Here is a 20,511-nt window from a genome sequence, read left to right as displayed (position 1 = left end):
ATATGATTTAAATCATGGAATTTTACTTCTCAGAGTTGTAGAGCTTGAAAATATCAGATCAAGGTGCTTAAATAGGCTCGATTTTTCCAGAAGCCTTTCTCCGATGTGACAGACACATCTACCATTTGATCTGCTTAAAAGCACTTTCTTCAGGTAGAGTCATGTTGCTGGTTAGCACTTCCGTGTTAGAGTTTTAGGGAGGCACATTTCAGTCCATAACAGCAAAAGGGGCCCTGTGGTCTACTTCAATGACAGCCATCTCTGCGGAGGACAGAAAGTTTGGAATCAGCATTAGGATTTCTCACAGTATTACTGTCAGTGCTATCTCCATCAAATGTGCATTCATGTACACACAAATCTACCTGTACTCATAAACACATTCAACAGTGGAAATGCCTGATGCTTGTGTATGGGTAACATCAATATAATAATCCATAAGATGGCCTATTAGCAGACATTAAAAAGAGAATTAGAAAGAATGACAACAAAATCTGCAGTTACCTATATTTATGTCTATATGTATGATATTCAGTATTTATAGTTGCTAAAAGATGAATACTGATGTGTGGGAATAAAAGCTAAACCTTACCTTGCAATATTGCAGCCTAGTCTACATGAAAGATGTCTTCCTAAAACCATTCACTGGGCCCACTCTGTGGCATAGTAGATTAAGCATCCACCTGCAGCACCAGCATCCCACATGGGCACCAGTTTGAGTCCCTGCTCCTGCACTTCCAATCCAGCTCTTTACTAATGGCCTAGGAAAGCAGTGCAATATGCCCTGAGTTCTTGGGCCCCTGCACCCATGTGAGAGACCTGGAGGAAGCTGCTGACTCCTGGCTTCTGGCACCTGGCTTCAGATCGGCCCAGCTCCAGCCATTCTGGCCATTTAGGGGTGAACCAGTTGATAGAAGACCTCTCTTTCTCTTCCTCTCTATATCTGTAACTCTGCCTCACAATAAAGAAATACATGTTTTAAAAACCTTTCACATGTTAAATTTCTTAATTGTTTTAAAGATTTATTTATTTATGTACAAGTCGAGTTACAGACAGAGAGGAGAGACAGAGAGAAAGAGAGAGGTCTTCCATCTGGTGTTCACTCCCTAATTGATTGCAACTTCCAGAGCTGTGCTGATCTGAAGCCAGGAGCCAGGTGCTAGTTCCCGGTCTCCCAGATGGGTACAGGGGCCCAAAGACTTGGGCCATCTTCTACTACTTTGCCAGGCCATAGCAGAGAGCAGGATCAGAAGTGGAGCAGCTGAGTATTGAACCGGCCCCCATATGGGATGCTGGCGCTTCAGACCAGGGTGTTAACCTGCTCCACCACAGCACCGGTCCAACATTTTAAATTTCTGATACTCTAAAGTAGTACAGGACTGCATTACATCTAGGAAAGATGCATTTAAAAATTATAAATCTAGTGCATTTTAGCAGAAGTTTTAACAAATACTTCTGATTTTCTCAGCATTATATATAAATAAATGACATAATGAGTCATTGTCAGATTTTTAGCTTTTGACAGCCACTTATAATATTTCACAGCTTTTTGAAATGTATTGCTAGTGTGTTTTTCTCAACACATGCACTGGATTTTACCAGTTTAGTGCACATGGAGTTGCCTCTTATAGGATTTGCATTTTAATGGGTTTTCATGGCACATGTAATCAACATCTGCAAAGCCTCTAAAACACATAAATAATAACATGAATCAGGCTTTTTTCTTAAATATTAATTTATTTATTTGAAAGAGTTGCACAAATAGAGAAGAGGTAGAGAGAGAGAGACAGACAGACAGAGACAGAGAGGTCTTCCATCGGCTGGTTTACTCCCAGTTGGCCGCAATGACTGGTCTGTGTCAATCTGAAGCCAGGAGCTTCTTCAGGGTCTTTCACATGTGTGCAAGGCCCCAAGGACTTGGGCCACCTTCTAATGCTTTCCCAGGACATAGCAGAGAGCTGGTTCAGAAGTGGAGCAGCCGCGACTTGAACTGGCACCCACATGGCTTGCCAACACTGCAGGCAACAACTTTATCTGCTATGCCACAGCGCCAGCCCCACATTGCATCTTTTTAAGATGATATGGATTTAAGTTCATGAGAAATTATTAGCATAGTGGGAACTGATAGATATGCATGAAGCAGGATGGACTTGTTAGGAATGGTGATGTTAATTTTCTTATAAAATAAATAAATAAGAAATTAAATATGGTCAGACATAAATGAAGACTAAATTTTATTAGTGGTAATCCAGAAAACACTGATCTCAGGTCTTTTTCTTCCAGTGTTAAGTTTATATTTTTAAATGCATATTAAGTGAACAAATTTCATGTAATTTATATATACAGATTGAAGAGCAAACTGATAACATCCTATCCTATCTTCCCTTGTTCTCATATTTCCAACTCCCTCCTTCTTGTTTTATTTTCTTTTAATTTTGACAGCTGCATGCTTTGATTTTATTTTAGAATCACAAGCTTTAACCCTCTACAAAATAAAGAATTCAGCAAGTAGTAGCAGAAATATCAATGAGTATATGTTGTGTACTCTATCAAAGAGTACAGAAAAGTGCTATGAACAATACTCAAATCTCAAAATGTCAATTTAACTCATATGCTGCTTTTTGTTGTCTATATATTAATTACCACCAGTCAGAGAAAACATATGGTATTTGTCTTTTGGGGACTGGCTTCTTTCATGAAGCATACTTGTTTCCAGTTCATCCATTTAGTTACAGAAGATGGGATTTCATTCTCAATTATGGTTGAATAGTATTTTACACTGTATATATAGCTCATATTTTTGTTCCAGTCACCAGTTGATGGACATCTGGGTTGATTCCATGTTAGCTATTGTGAATTGAGCTGTAATAAACATGAGGGTACAGATAACTCATGCCTGTGCATATTCTATTTCATTTCATGCGGATAAATTCCCAGTAGTCAGATGGCAGGATCACATGGTATGTTTGTTTTCAGATTTCTGAGGAACTTTGATACTGCCTTCCATAATGGTTGCACTAGCTTCATTCCCACCAACAGTGGATTAGGGTACCTTTTTCTCTCCCTCTCCACCAGCCTTTATTGTTTGTTGACCTTTTCAAAAGAATTATTTATTTGAAAGATTGAGTTACAGAGATGGAGAGGCAGAGGCAGAGAGACAGAAGTATTTTATCTGCTTGTTTATGCTCCATATGGCCCAACAGGTAGTGCTGGTCCAATCGGAAGCCAGAGTCAGGAGCATCTCCCTGGTCACCCATGCGGGTGCAGGGACCCAGGCACTTGGGCCATCCTCCACTGCCCTCCCAGTCCAGTGCAGAAAGCTGGACTGGAATAGCAGCAACCGGGACCAGAACTGGCACCCATATGGGATGCCGTCTCCACGGGTGGAGGATCAACCCAGTGTGCTATGGCACTGGCCCCCATCAGGGATATTTTTCTATAGTACTCTCTCTCCACTGTATCTTTTTCTAGTTGAAGAATTAAGGTGATGCAGGATTAATAGAAGGAGTTTGAGAGGATTGTCTCTCTTTCAATTGTGTTGAATAGTTTGAGAAGCATTAGTTCTTTAAAAGTCCTGTAGAATTCAATAGTGAGGCTGTCTGATCCTGGACTTTTGCTTGTTGGGAGGGTCTTTATTACTCATCCAATCTCTGTCTTGGTTTTTGATTTGTTTAGCTTTTCTATGTGTCTTCATGACTCAATTTTGGTATATTGTGTATGTCCAGGAATCTGTTGATTTTTACTCTAGGATTTCCAAATTTGTTAGCAGTCACAACAGATGCCCACATCCTATATTGCAGTGCTAATCTGAGTTTTGGGTACTACACTTCCAAATCAGCTTCATGTTAATATCCCTGGGAAGCAATGTATAATAGCTCAAATTCTTTCATTCCTGTCGTCAAATTGGAGAACTGTAACCTCAATGGGGACTTGAGAACCTGGTCTTGCACAGTGGTAGCCATATAGAAAGTGAACCAGCAGATGGGAGATCTCTCTGCTTCTCCTTCCTTCTCTCTTTGTCTCTGTGTGTCTCTGCCTTTTTTATCATATTAAAATATTTAATTACTTACTTGAAAGAGTTACAGAGAGAGGGAGAGACAGAAATCTTCCACCACCTAATTCATTTTTGAGATGACTTTAATAGCCAGAGTGTGGCCAGGTTGAAGCCAGGAGCTTTCCCTCCGATGTGCATGGCAGCAAGGAGCTTTTCCTGCAATGTGCGTGGCAGCATCCCAGGCACTTGGGCCATCTTTCCCTGCTTTTTCAGTCCATTGGTAAGGAGCTGGATCAGAAATGGAATAGCTGGTACTTAAACTGGTGCACATACAGGATGCCAATGTAACAGATAGCAGCTTTGTCCACTGCACCACAACCACCAGCTCCTCTATCTGCCTTTCCAATAAATAAATCTTTTGAAAAAGAACTGAAGGTAGTAAAAGTCATCATGACTGAGCAATGGCAAATTTATTGAAGTGATCTATTTTCTTAAAGATCCTTTTATGAATTTGAAAGGCAGCACTAGATGGAGAGAATGGGAGAGATTGATCTTCCTCCTGGTTTGTTCACTCCTCAAATGGCTGCAATGACTGCGGCTAGGCCAGACTGATATCAGGAGCCAGGGGCTTCTTCCAGGTCTCTCACAAGGGTGCAGGAGCCCCAATATTTGAGTCACCCTGTGCTGCTTTTCCAGACACATTAGCAGAGAACTGGATCCGTTTGGAGCATTAATGTCTATGATACTCTCCTTGCAGTTGAAGGATTTAGAATCCATTTTGATTATGGGTGGGCCAAGTACAATGTCTTCCAATTGTCCAAGGTTTGGATTAGATGGGTTCTGAGAAATTTTGTTAAAATAGTTATTAATCCTGTTTAGACAAGGTCATAGTCAAAGTGGAGGTTCTCTCCTCCCTTCAGAGAAAGGTACCTCCTTCTTTGATGACCTGTTCTGTCCACTGGGATCTCACTCGCAGAGATCTTTTGCCAGAGTGTCTTGGCTTTCCATGCCTGAAATACTCTCATGAGCTTTTCAGCCAGCTCCGAATGCCTTTAGGGCTGATTCTGAGGCCAGAGTGCTATTTAGGACATCTGCCATTCTATGAGTCTGCTGAGTATCTCACTTCCCATGTTGGATCACTCTCCCCTTTATTTACTCCATCGGTTAGCGTTAGCAGGTACTAGACTTGTCTACGTGCTCCCTTTGACTCCCAGTCCCTCCACCATGACCAACTGTGAACTGAAACTGATCACCTGGAACAGTGAGATGGCATTGGTACATGCCACCTCAATGGGATTGAATTGGAATCCCCTGGTATGCTTCCAACTCCACCACTTGGGGCAAGTCAGCCTGAGCATGTCCCAAATTATACATCTCTTCCCTCTCCCATTCCCACCACCATGTTCAACAGGGATCACATTTCAGTTAATTTTCAACACTTAAGAATAACTGTGCATCAATTACAGATCTAAACCAGTCATATTAAGTAGAACAGATAAAAAAAAAAACTACTAAGAGGGATAATGTATTAAGTTGTTCATTAACAGTCAGGGCTATGCTGATCAAGCCACCGTTTCCCATAGTGTCCACCTCACTCCAACAGGTTTCCCTCTTGGTGTTCAGTCAGTCGTCACTGATCAGGGAGAACATATGGTATTTGTCCCTTTGGGACTGGCTTATTTCACTCAGCATGATGTGTTCCAGATTCCTCCATTTTGTTGCAAATGACTGGATTTCGTTGTTTCTTACTGCGGTATAGTATTCTAAAGAGTACATATCCCATAATTTCTTTATCCAGTCTATCGTTGATGGGCATTTAGGTTGGTTCCAGGTCTTAGCGATTGTGAATTGTGCTGCAATAAACATTAGGGTGCAGACCTCTTTTTTGTTTGCCAATTTAAATTCCTTTAGGTAAATTCCAAGGAGTGGGATGGCTGGGTCGAACCGTGGGGTTATCTACGACCTTGTCTAAACAAGATAAGAGTCGGAGAACTCAGAGGGCTTCCATAGCCTTGGAAACTCATGACTGGAGCATAGGGAGATTACTGATGCCATAGACAGGAGTGTCAATTGGTAAAGTCAACAACAGGAGTCACTGTGCACTTACTCCTCATGTAGGATCTCTATCCTTAATGTGCTGTACATTGAGATTTAATGCTATAACGAGTACTCAAACAATATATTTCACTTTGTGTTTCTATGGGGGTGCAAACTGTTGAAATCCTTACTTAATGCATACTAAACTGATCCTCTGTTAAAAAAAAAAAAAGAAATTATCAATTCCCAACTTGACTCTCACTGGGATTAAACATGACAATACGTCTGCTCTGATTTCATCATCATTTTAAAAAAAAAATCATCTATTATTTTTCACTTTATGTTTCTGTGTGGGAGCAAACTGTTGAAATCCATACTTGATGTATACTAAGCTGATCTTCTGTATATTAAGATAATCAAAAATGAATCTTGATGTGAATGGAAGGGGAGAGGGAGTGGGAAAGGGGAGGGTTGTGGGTGGGAGGGACGGTATGGGGGGGAAGCCATTGTAATCCATAAGTCGTACTTTGGAAATTTATATGCATTAAATAAAAATTAAAAAAAAATAGTTATTAAACATAACTCTCAGTTTAAGCTTTTCTTACCAAATTTTCATGTTTGCTGATGTTTATATCTATGGGAAAATTGGGTCTCTGGATTGCAACCAATGAAAGCATCCAGACTAACAGTAATAAGGTCAACAGTCAGCAGAATGATGTCCAGCTGAACTGAAATAGCTTTTCTTATTTGGTAGAGGGGTTACCTCCTACATTGTGCTGACATACTGACATAGACAGTAGATATTGGAGCCTGTCCCTTCTGCCAAATGGAGAATACCATATTTTGGTCCATCATATATATATTTATATATTATAATATATATTATATATTATACTATATATTTCTATACATAATATAGAATTGCATATAATTATTATAAATATATAATTGTATATAATTATTATATATGAATTTGTTATTTATATATAAATAATTATTTCTGATCCAGCTCCTTACCAATGGATTGAAAAAGCAGTGAAAGATGCTCCAAGTACCTGGGTTCCTGGGACACACATCAGAGGAAAAGCTCCTGGTTTCAACCTGGCCACACTCTGGCTATTGAAGTCATCTCAATAATATATATATATATATATATATATATAAAATACATATAATAAATTATATAATATTATCTGTTTATAATTATATATTATATAATATATTGTATGATAAATTATAATATATTTTATATATGAATATATTTATATACATAAATATATAAATAAATGTAAATATATATATAAGGAATTTATTTATGTAGTTGACAGGTTTACTTACAGAGAGTGAGAAGAAGAGACACAGAAAGGTCTTCCATATGCTCATTTACTCCCCTAATGACTGCAATGTCTGCAGCTGGGCCAATCTGAGCTAGGAGCTTCCAGGTCTCCCATATTTTGGCAGGGACCAAAGCACTTGGAACAGCTTCTACTGCTTTCCCAGGCTATTGCAGAGAGCTGGATGGGAAAAGGAGAAATGGGGACTAGAACTGGTGCTCATATGGGGTGCCAGCATTGCAGGTAAAGGATTACACCACTGCACCACAGTGCTGGCCCCAGTCTATCCTTTATTAAGGAGATCTCAGTAATCATGTTCAGGTATTGCTGTCCTATATTCATGGCCAAAGTCCTAGCAGGCAACATGGTTTGGAGAATCGTAAGCACAAGGTGTGTAGGAGACTTCATTTCTCATACAGCACAGTTAATAACAAGGTTCCAAGAGGGGAAATTACTTGCATCATAGTCTTTGAGAACTAATGGACATCACAGGTGATCTAAAGAATTTAGAAGGTTTGTGAGCCCCTAGAGTGAAAAAGTCACTGGGAGCACAAGGACAGTGCCTAGAGTTTATTTTGATGGATTTTAGCCCCTTTCATTGGAGGGAGGCCCGAAGAAGCTGGACTGATTAGTAAACCTCAGAAGTGTCTTTTCAAGGTGAAGGCAAACTGAGACTGAGGGGTTTTTGGAAAAACGTTGAACAAAAGACATTTCCCACACGTGGTTAAGACACATCATTTATCTACTGATTTTCATCAGATCTGTTAACATTAGGTATAAGGTACGGTGGACATGGTGGATGGCATATAGCAATATGATTTTAGTAATATATCATGAGGTGCTTTTTTTAAATGGATTTAGCAGGTAAAATTGGGCTACCTAATGGGATGTAGCTGGAATAATCACCTTTTTGTTAAATAAATCTGAGGTAATAAATGTTAGTGTATGAAGACATTGAGTTTTCTTTTATTGGGCCTTCTTGGTTATTTTAATCTGGGATCTGCGAATTCTCATTTTCTTTATTTTATTCCTCATCATGTCGGACCAACTCTGCTGCTTTGGGGATTTTTTTAGTACATCTGACATTTGGAAATTTAGACAATAGTATAGTTAAAATGAGATGTACCAAGTAAAGTATTTATTTTTATTCTGATACATATTTTGGAATTCTTCTAAAATTCCTATTGAGTATCCTTGTTAAATTTAGTTGCATCCCAGGTTAAGACTTATTGGAGGCAGGCTCCATGGCTCAATAAGCTAATCCTCCACCTGCGGTGCAGGCACACCAAGTTCTAGTCCTGCTGGGAGAGCCAGATTCTGTCCCAGTTGCTCCACTTCCAGTCCAGCTCTCTGCTATGGCCCAGGAGTGCAATGGAGGATGGCCAAAGTGCTTGGGCCCCGTACCTGCATGGGAGACCAGGAGGAAGCACTTGGCTCCTGGCTTTGGATCAGCGCCATGTGCCAGCCGCAGCACACTGGCGGCAGCGGTCACTAGGGGGTAAACCAACAGAAAAAGGAAGACCTTTCTCTCTGTCTCTCTCACTGTCCACTCTGCCTGTCAAAATAAAAAATAATTTTTATAAAAAGACTTATTGGAGCCACTTTAGTGATTATACCCATGAAACTTTGTTAATAAATGCAAATAGAACCTGGGAAAATTGATGTATATCTTATGCTGTAGAGACTTAAGATTGAACATCTTTTTTTAATCTTTTTTAATTATATAATTTAAAAACAAATTTTAGATTTTTTTTTTTTACTTTACTAAGTCACAGCTCTGGCCCCATTAATATGACTTAACAATGTTTTTTCCTCTCAGAATTATCTCTATTGTTTCAGTTAACTGCATGCCTTTTCTTTACATTCAGATTCCCTCAGCTGTCAAAGCTTATTCATCTTAATTCTGTTGTTCCTATTTCCCTCCCTTTTATTCTGTCCCTAGGCTAATTGAGATCATGATTCTCCATTCCTTCTGTGTGGTGTCACAGTAGGCTTGAAGTGTTCTTTTTCTCTTCTGATTTCTAAAGAAAGAAATTATGTATTCCCCCAGTTTAGATATTTTAATAATGCACTCTAAAACAAAGGTTAAATGTTCTTAATTTGACAAGAATTTTCGGGGCCAGTGGTGTGGCATAGTGGGTAGAGCCACCACTTGCAGTGCTGGCAGCTCATATGGATCCAGATCTCTGCTATAGCCTGGGAAAGCAGTAGAAGATGGCCCAAGTCCTGGGCCCCTGCACCCATGTGGGAGACCTGGAAGAAGCTCCTTGCTCCTGGCTTTGGATTGGCACAACTCTGGCCATTGCAGCCAACTGGGGAGAGAACCAGTGGATGGAAGACCCCTCTCTCTTCTCTGCCTCTCTCTGTGCAACTCTGACTTTCAAATAAATAAATAAATCTTTAAAAAAAGATTTTTTTCTAATTTTAGATTTGTTCTACTTCATTGCCACTTCAGGGTGTGTGTAAGGAGTGCATATCCAGTTTTTCTATTTTGGAATTTGGGGATTTTGTATTAGCTCTGCTGTGTATTCATTTTTCTTGAGCATTGGTGATATCTTCTCCTTAGTTGTATTAAGAGAGAGAGCAATAGCCCTCATGTCTTTTTAGGTAAGTAAGACATATTAAAAACAGAGCATTCAGTATACAGTCATAGTATTTTGACTTGTTCAATTGATTTTCCTGACCTCCCTTGGATATTCTTGGTCTTTGCTGTACAACTTTCTATACTCATTAATTCTTTGATATTCCCAAATCCAGAAAATAAATGACTCAACAGCTGTGTTCCTGTATTTGCTGGGACTCAGGGTAAGAAGCAAAGTGGAGGTGTTCAGGAATCTAAAGTTACATGCTACATAGCAAAGCACATCATTTCCTATACAAAGTGACTGGGAAATCCAGAATCTTTTGCACACATATTGGATCCTGAACTATTACTGGACTATTCAGTAAGATTTTAATGTATTTATTTTCTGTGTGTGTGTTTGTATTTCTAAATAAACTCTGCTGGGCTACTTAACATTAACATGTATTGCAGAATTCTTTCATCAGTTTTTACTTTTAAAAAGTTTCTCTTTCAGTTTTATGGGAGAGGGTAGAAGTTTCCTGCTATGTAACTGAAAGTTCATTCATTCATTAAAGTTAAAAATATTTGTTGCAAATTGGTAGAATACTATTAATTCTCATGTGATTTACATGAAACTAAATACATTCTCTATTTTGTTTTGCTTAAAATTTCTGCATGTGTGGACTTCTTTTTTCCTTCTTGCCCCAAATCCCTTTGTGTATTGGGATGGCAAATGGGTTTTACACTGGAGAAAACATGTTATTTTGGCAAAGAAGTACTTAGCCTTCCTGCTTCAAGTATTCAAATATTGCATTGGAAATCAGTATATTTGTTTACTGTACAAATGTCCTTCATACAATTTTGTAATCTTCTGGGATGGGAGAGGAAGCAGGAAATAGGAGGATTATGGGTGGGAGGGATGTTTTGGGGGAGGGGAAGCCACTGTAATCCAAAAGCTGTACTTTGGAAATTTATATTTATTAAAAAAATTAAACAATTTTGTAATCTTCATCTTCCTTTTTATTTCATCCTTTTTAAAAAAAGATTCATTTATTTTACTTGAAAATCAGAGTTACACAGAGAAGGAGAGAGAGAGAGAGAGAGCAGTCTTCCAACCGCTGGTTCACTCCCCATTTGGCCACAATGGCTGGAGCTCTGCCAATCCAAAGCCAGGAGCCAGCAGCTTCTTTTGGGTCTCCTATGCAGGTGCAGGAGCCCAAGGGCCTGGGCCATCCTCTACTGCTGGATAGTAAGTCTTACTTGCCTAAAAAGATGGATAGTAATTTGAGTAGCCAGGACTTGAACTGGCACCCAATTGGAATGTCAGCACTGCAAGCCACAGCTCTACTTGCTACTCCACAGCATCGGCCCCCTAAATTCTTATGAGTATTGCTACACGATTGGAATTTATAATTGATAATGCTGAACAATTGAAACTGTCTTATTTACAATTGTAGGACTGGATATGGCAGTTCTACTTGAAGTAAAGTATGTAGCCTGCTTATTGTATGATTTTCGGAAAAGCATGTATTTATATATAACAGCAGATCTGTTAATCATTTAAAAGTGAATTGTCATGATTACCCAGATGTAAAGAATGCAATATGTGCTAATGAGTTAGCAGTCACAGACATTTAGAATTAGAGGGATTTTAGAACTTTTTCAATACTGCAGTTTTTATGAAAAACTAGTAATTTTTTTTATTTGACAGGTAGAGTTATATACAGTGAGAAATCAGAAAGGTCTTCCTTCCATTGGTTCAGTCCCCAGATGGCTGCCACAGTTGGAGCTGTGCCCATCCAAAGCCAGGAGTCAGGTGCTTTCTCCTGGTCTCCCATCCGGGTGCAGGGCCCAAGCACTTGGGCCATCCTCTACTGCCTTCCCGGGCCATAGCAGAAAGCTGGACTGAAAGAGGAGCAACCAGGACTAGAACACTTTGCCCATAAGGGATACCAGCACCACAGGTGGAGAATTAACCAAGTGAGCCACGGCGCTGGCCCCCGATAAATTTACTCTTAACAAAATATCAAAATATCTTATTTAGTATAAAGTTAGTAGTGAAAAGAGACTACCTTGTTGAACACAGAAATTTGAGATTATATTTCTTGGTATTAATTTGCATCTTAAGGCTTATTGCCTAGTTTATTTCAATATTTCAATCTAATATTACTAATAATATCTTGTACTTAGTGGTTCACTGTGTGCCAGACAATATTCTTTTGATTTTTTAAAAGATTTATTTATTTATTTATTTGGAAGTCAGAGTTACACAGATAGTGAACAGGAGGAAGAGAGAGAGAGAGAGAGGTCCTCCATCTGCTGGTTCACTCCCCAGATGGCCTAAAAGGTCAGAGATATGCCAATCTGAAACCAGGAGCCAGGACCTCTTCAGGGTCTCCCATGCAGATTCAGGGGCCCAAGGACTTGGGCCAACTTCCTACTGCTCTCCCAGGCTATAGCAGACAGCTGAATGGAAAATGGAGCAGCCTGGACTTGAACCGGCCTCCATATGGGATGCCCCCACTGCATGCAGTGGCTTTACTAGCTACACCACAGCACTGGCCTCAAGACAATGCTCTAAAATGATGCATTAATTATTCCCAAATATTGAAAAGTGGCATGGTACACATTTGAATGTGTTGTTTTGTACTAGTTGTAGAAACAGTTTAAAATATATTTATATTTAAAAATGTAAGCTTTGATCTAAAGGTTTACTTTCCCTTAAGGTGCCTGTTTGGAAACTGAGAGATCATTGAAGTCTCAAGATAGAGTACAACTGATCTTATCCAAGCCTCCTTTATCACATGAGGATGCTAAATGCCAAGCCCAGAGAAGTAAAGTGAATTGTTCAAGGTCACATAGGTAAGTTGTGGCAGGGATAATTCTGTATTAGCATTAGGTATCCTGATACATAGGCCACTGTTCTGTCAATTTTGTACTCCTTCTGGAGTTAAAGATTCTAAGTTGTGGAAAATTGAATTTGGAAATTTAGTGGTTGCTATGTTGTTATGGTGAGAAATTTCTGTGTATAGCTATGAGTTGCTTAAATTTTATTCAATATATTTTTCTAGTATGTTTGCTATTTATTTGAAATGTATAACAAGTAGCTTCATCTATTTGCCAAAAGAATTTTTAAAGATTTATTTATATTATTTGAAAGTCAGAATTACACAGAGAGAGAAGGACAGGCAGAGAGAGTGGTCTTCCATTCACTGGTTCACTCCACAGTTGGCCTCCATGGCTGGAGCTGTGCTGACTGGAAGGCAGGAGCCAGGAGCCTCTTCCTGGTCTCCTATGCAGTTGCAGGGGCCCAAGGACTTGCACCATTTTATAGTGTTTCCCAGGCCATAGCAGAGAGCTGGATAGGAAGTGGAGCAGCCAGGTCTTGAACTGATGCCCCTATGGAATACCAGCACTGCAGGTGGCAGCCTCACCCACTATGCCACAGTGCCAGCCCTTGCCAAAAGAATTTATAGAAGCTATTCCATATATACACTTAACAATTATTTAGTTACTTGACATGAACTATCCCTGCATATTTGAAAATTTTGAATGGTATCACTTGGGTTTTAAGAATGTTATATTTTAGGTCTCTTAATATTTTTAGTGATGATGTTTTAAAGGCCCTTTCTGTTTTATGAAAAATGATAAGGATTTTGTTTTACAATGGCCATAGTATTACTACTTAAAGCAATAGATTAAATAAAACTTTTAAACAAAGTCATTTAATACTGAATTCTAACACACTGGTATATTTTAAAGTGAGAAGCCAGATTTCTTTCAGATATTCTAAAGAAGAATGATAATCAAAATTGAAGACATCTACAGTTTTTAATCACTTGTTTTAAATATTGGTCATAATGGTCCAATTTTGAGTTTAATTTTCATTAGCTTTTAAATGATTCAATATGTTTTATAGAAAAAATTCGGAGAACATAATTATATACTCAACCTCCCTCCCTTCTTTTTCCTTCTTTGTCATTTTTTTTAGCTTATGAAATGACATTTTCAGTTTACATTACATTAAAAAGGGTTCTTGAATCAAGGGACAAGTTTAACAGGCAAAAAGCAAAAAGATCGTAATTTAGAGGGAATATAGACAATGGCTCTAAACAATATTTGAATATCACATCTAAACAATATTTGAATAAATTGATAAATATTTTAATTTCTCCTACTAAAATGCTCAAAGTCTTTAATTATTTATCAAATATTAGTGCAAAATTATGGATTTAAATGATCCCAAAAAGTGATGAATTTTTGTGTAATAAAGTCCAATTTTTGTCAAGGCTTTTTGAAAGTCTCACAGAAAACTTATGTTTGTGAATGGGAAGAATAATACCAAAATATCCATACTACCAAAAGCAATTTGCAAATTCAATGTAATCCCAATCAACATACCAACGATGTTCTCAGAGCTAGAAAAAATGATGCTAAAATTCACATAGAAACATGAGAGATGCTTAACATCTAAAGCAATATTATAAAGCAAAAAAAAGCTGGAGACATCACACCATATTTTAAGACATATTACAGGGGTCAGCACTATGACAAAGCAGGTAAAGTCACCGTCTGCAGTGCCGGCATCTCATATGGGTGCCAGTATGTTTCCCAGCTGCTCCACTTCTTATACCCCTCTCTGGTATAGCCTGAGAAAAAAGTAGAAAATGGCCAAAGTCTTTGGGCCCCTGCACCTGCATAGAGACCTGGAAGAAGCTCCTGACACTTGGATTCAGATCAACAGAGCTCCGGCCATTGTGACCATTTGGGGAGTAAACCAGTGGATGGAAGACCTCTCTCTCTCTCTGCCTCTACCTCTCTGTAACTCTGCCTTTCAAATAAATATACTGCAAAAAAAAAAAGAATAAGTGTTAGCACTGATATAATAACAGACACATAGTTCAATGGAAAAGACTTGGTAGCATAGAAATAAACCCAAATTTCTACCAGCAACTCATATTTAACAAAGGAACTAAAATGAACTGGAGAAAGAAGAATCTCTTTCACAAGTGGTGCAGAGGAACTTGATTATCCATATGTAGAAGCCTGAAAAGAGACTCCAACATCTCTTACACTATGTGAAAGTGAACTCACAGTGAATTAAAATGTAATCATAAGACCCAAACCCAAGTAAACATAGGGAAACTCTAAATATTGTCAACACACAATAGCTTTTGGGTAAGATTCCAATAGCAATAGTCACAAAAATAAAAACAGAGACATTTGAGTATATCCAACTAAGATACTTCTTCACAACAAAGTAAACATCAGAGTGTAGATACAATGAACAGATGGCAGGAAAAATTAAAACTCTGAATGTTTACAGATTTCCAGAACATTTACATGAATTGGAAAAACTCCAAAAAATACAGTGAAGAAACAGGCAAGGATCTGAATAGACATTTCTCAGAAGAAATGTACATGGTCAAAACATGTGAATATGCCCGATGTCACTAGCCATTATGTAAATATAAATCAGAACACCATATCAGTCTCCAACACCTGTGGGAGAATACAACACTCAGGTGTTTGTGTGTGCAGCAAGTGGGTTTAGAGGACCCTGTTCACCTCTGGAGAGCAGAGCCTACAGGGAGGTAAAGAAACCTTACTGCGCAGGGGCATGCTAATCTTCTCTGTATCATTCCAATTTTAGTATATGTGCTGCCGAAGCGAGCACATGTGCTGCCGAAGCGAGAAAGAGATGAAAAGAATTTATCTCAGCTAGCCACTAATATTCAAGAAACAAGGTCTTCAGGAAAGCCAACTCAACTGACATTTCATGTCATTGTTAAATAAAGGAAAAATTATCTAGGTTCAGCAATACGTAGTTTATAAGAGAAAGACTACAGAGTAATTTCCTTGGCATAGAAATAACTTTGTTTTTTTTTTTTTTTTTTTTTTTTTTTTTTTTTTTTTTTTTTTTTTTTTTTTTATCCATGAGGGCTTGCTATCACCACCACACACCCACATCCCATATACAAATGCCTGGCTTGAGTGGTAGCTTCTCTGCTTTGAGGCAAGTTTCTGCTAGTGTGCACCCTGGGAGGAGACGGAGGATGGCAGAAGTGCTTGGGTCCCTGCACCCAAATGGGACATCCAGAATGAATTCCCAGTTCCTGGTTTTGGCTTGGTCAAGCTTTGGCTATTGCAAGTGTCTGGGGAGTGAAGCAGTGGTTCCCTCTTCCTGTCACTCTGCCTTTCAAATCAATAACTGTTGTTGGTAATGACTAATAATGATATTCACTGATTGTCAAATTTTGAATCTATTAATTATAGACAATTTCTCTTTGTATTTTTAAACTTTCATAATGTTCTGTAGCCAATTTCATCACTAGAAATAAAAACTTTTCCTCAAAAAAAAAAAAAGAAACCTTACTGCTTTCCTAATGTGCTTATTAAGTTCTTGACCAGCGCCTGTTAGTCTTGCCACAAACTTTCTAGTCTTACTACTTTCCTTCTTCTTCTTCTTCTCTGTGACTTGTAAAATAGTATACATTCTATATACTGTGGATACTTTTGATTTATTTTATTCCTTCGGTCTCCTATGAAGTTCCTCCACAAAAGCACAGCCCTCAAAATATTCATTCATTTATGCAGTCTGCAGATTTCATGAGCTACTAAATTCCAAGTAGTATGTTAAAGGCAAGATCTGGGCCTAAGAGAAAAGTGGTCTAAATTCTGTGCCTAGAAGAGGATTTGGGACATAGTAGAACTTCAGTGAAGTGCTATGTGAATGACATGCACTCATTAAATGAGTAATCTAAAGCATACACTTCATTTAAGCAACACAGCAGCCCTACTCACCTCAGGTAGAGCAATTGAGAGGAATAATGTGAACAAAAATAAGACATCAATAAGTTGAATAATAACAGAGAAAAAACAAAATGAGATAGATGCCAACATTACTGAGCTATTTTTGAGGAATTAAATTGATAGAGGGGCTGGCATTGTGGCCAAGTGGGGAAAGCTGCAATCTGTGAGGCCAGCATAACATCTGAGTTCCACTTTGAGTTTAGGAATCTCCACTTCCAATTTAGCTCACTGCTAAACACCTGGGAAACCAGCAGAAGATGGACGAAGGACTCAGGTCCTTGCCACTCATGTGGGAGACTTGGATGAAGCTCCTGACTCCAGCATGCCCCAGGCTCAACTGTTGAAACTCTCTGGGGTGTGAGCCAGCAGATGAAAGCTATCTATGTCTTTCCCTCTCTCTCTAAATCCACCTTTCAAATAATAAAGATTTAATAAACAAATTAACTGATTTCAAAATACACAAAAACATGAACAATACTATATCATTTTTATGCCAAACTGATAAAAAATAACAAATGCTAGAGAGCACATGGGAAAAGAAAACCACCATATATGGTAGGTGAAAACACAAGTTAGTACAGATGTTATGCAGAACAGTATGGTCATTCCTTAAAAAGGATAAAAATTGGGGCTGGCGCTGTTGTGCAGTGAGTTAAAGCCCTGGCCTGAAGGGCCAGCATCCCATTTGGGTGCCAGTTCTAGTTCCAGCTGCTCTTCTTCCAATCCAGCTCTCTGCTATCTCCTGGGATAGCAGTAGAAGATGGCCCAAGTCCTTGGGCCCATGCACCCATGAGGGAGACCCAGAGGAAGCTCCTGTCTCCAGGTTTCAGAATGGCATAACTCTGGCCTTTGTAGTCATCTGTAGAGCGAACCAGCTAATGGAGGACCTCTCTGTGTCTCTACCTCTATTGTAACTCTTTCAAATAAATAACAAAAATTAAACTAAGATAAAAATTGACCTACCATGTGAGAGTTATCTTGCTCTTGGCTATATAGAATAAGGAAATTTTATTAGAAGGAAAGGAGGAGAGCATATCAAAGATACAGCAATTTTCCCATAACACAGCCACTATAACACAGTTCACTGCAGCCAGGATGTGAAACCAATCTAGCTGTCCATCAGTGAAAAACAATGGACAGGGCAACCTCTTTTAGATACAAAAAAAGAACAAAATATTATTAAATTAATTGAAATAAGCCAGAAGCAGGAACACAAATGTCACCTGGTCCTTGTCGCATGTGGAAGTGAAAGAAAATAATGGATCTGAACACAGAACTGTGATTACTAGAGGCTGAGAAGGGAAGCAGCTAGGGATAGAGGGGGATTGGATAATAGGTATCAAAAATCAAAGAGGCAGAAAGAACTTCTGGTGTTCCATAATATAATGAGATGACTACATTCAACCATATTAGGTTCTGTGTAAAGAACTGAAGGAGAGGAGCTGGTAGTCTCAAATCATGGAGAAGAATTAGAAACTGTAGTTGCTTGGGGGCCAGCATTGTGGCACAGTGGGCTAACACCCTGGCCTGAAGCACCAGCATCCCATGTGGGTACCAGTTCTAGTCCTGGCTGCTCCTCTTCTGATCCAACTCTCTGCTATGGCCTGGGAAAGCAGTAGAAGATGGCCCAAGTCCTTGGGTCCCTGCACCCAAGTGGGAGATCTGGAAGAAGCTCCTGGTTCCTGGAATCAGATTGGCAGAGCTCCGGCCATTGTGGCCATCTGGGGAGTGAACCGGCAGAGGAAGACCTCTCTCTCTCTCTGCTGCTACTTCTCTCTGTAACTCTGTCTTTCAAATAAATAACTCTTTAAAAACTTAATAAAACTGTAGTTGCTTAGCTTGATCACTTTTTACTGCATAAATGTGTGCAAATATTGCACTACACCCTGTAATAATGCATGACTAGGACACATTAATCACAAATTATTTCAATGAAATTTTAAAAATTAGAAGCATTTCTTTATATTAACAATGAACTATTTGAAAATGAAATTAGAGAAACATTTCCATGCATAGCAGCATAAGAACCAGGAACCAATGTCTTCAATGTTATCAGTGATGAATCAGATTCACAGCCCCCAGCACTCAGTTTTTGCCATATACTTTACCATGGCAATTGTGGGCATATAGTAGTAAATCAATGGACAGGAATCCTTTGTCTCTAAATCTGCTAAATAAATAAACAAGGAATTCATCAAAGAAAAAGAGATATCAATTTGGATGCCAGGCACAAAAACACATGCACTTGAGCTATCCTCCAGTTTGTGATGCCAACAAATCTTTCAGACATGTTACATTTTCAGAGACTTTTCTGTAATCTTGCTAAGCTTTCTGGAAATCTGCCTTATAGCAAAGGGTTTCCCAATTCCATTACACTCATGATTTTTCTTTTGTGTGATATATTAGTTTACCATCTAGAGATAATTTATGGTACAAAACTTTTCTATGCATGCATGTTTTCTCATTTGTGAGTCTATTCATGGGAATTGAAGACTGATTTATAACAGAAATACATTTTCCAAATTCATTGCATAGACTTTTGTTCCTTATGAATTCTCTGAAGTCTGTTGATGTCTAATTTCTGGCTAAAGGTTTTATTGTATTTACAGCATGCAAAGACTATCACCTTTTGTGAATTCTGTGTCTATACAAGCCTGAAACAAAGAAAATGTTTTTGCACAATCAGTATACGCCTAAGAAACCACCTGTGTCAATTCTCTGATGTACCATTGACTTCTGACTCTAATAATATTTATAAGCTTTCTCCTTTACATGAGTCTCTGTTGGATAGGATGTGATTTCCAGCAAAAGGTTTTGTCACAATACTTACATGAATTTTGGAGAAAAGCTCTTCCACATTCATTATATTGTTAAGGTCTCTCCCTTGTTCAAATTCCATGATGGATTATGAGGCATTACCTATGTGAAATGACTTTCTCACATTTATTTCATTCATTAGATATATATGTTGTGCATTCTGATATAAGGAGAGATTTGGGCAGAGCTTTCCAACACTCATTACACCCATAAGGTTTCTCTCCCACGTGAATTCCCTGTTGTCTTATGAGGTATGGCTTCTAATTAAAGGGATTTTACTTTCAAAGGAGTTTTTCCCTATATGAATTTGATGATGTACAATGAGGGCTGAATTATGGTAAAAGGCTCTGAGTCATTACATTCATAAAATTGCTCCCCATGAGAATTCTTTTATGTTTGATGAGGTCTGATTTGCACCACAAAGGCTATTCACATGTATTATATTCATGCATTTCTCCCCTTGGTGAATTCTCTAATATTTCATGAGATATAACTTGCACAAAAAGGTCAAGTAGAAAATTCCCTGTGTGGATACTCTGATATCTTATGAGTTATGAGGTACAGCAAAGAGGCTTTCCACCATCCTTCCATCCATAAAACCTACCTAAATTGAGCAACAAAGATATAGAAAACCTAAACACACACATAACCAGATGGAAATGATACCAGTAATAAAGACCATCACTACCAAGAAAACCCCAAAACTGGAAGGCTTCACTGCTGAATTCTAACAGACATTTAAAGCACTAACTGCAATTCTTCTCAAGTTATTCAAAACAATTGAGAGAGAGGCGATTCTCCCAAATTCTTTCTATGAAGCCAACATCACCTTCATTCCTAAACTTGAAAAAAGTGCAACAAAGAAAGTAATTATAGTCCAATTTCCCTGATGAACATACATGCAAAGATCTGCAACAGAATTCTGGCCAATTGAATCCAACAATGCATCAGAAAGA

At 38.5% G+C, this 20,511-nt stretch overlaps 1 pseudogene; it reads right to left on the bottom strand.

Annotated features, from left to right (window-relative positions):
- Positions 1-15,534: 15,534 nt before the first annotated feature.
- Positions 15,535-15,602, bottom strand: LOC138848229 (U6 spliceosomal RNA; annotated as a pseudogene).
- Positions 15,603-20,511: the final 4,909 nt, after the last annotated feature.

This window comes from Oryctolagus cuniculus, unplaced genomic scaffold, assembly GCF_964237555.1.
Source record: "Oryctolagus cuniculus unplaced genomic scaffold, mOryCun1.1 SCAFFOLD_102, whole genome shotgun sequence".
NCBI lineage: Eukaryota > Metazoa > Chordata > Mammalia > Lagomorpha > Leporidae > Oryctolagus > Oryctolagus cuniculus.
This window is presented reverse-complemented; position numbering and strand designations above follow the sequence as displayed.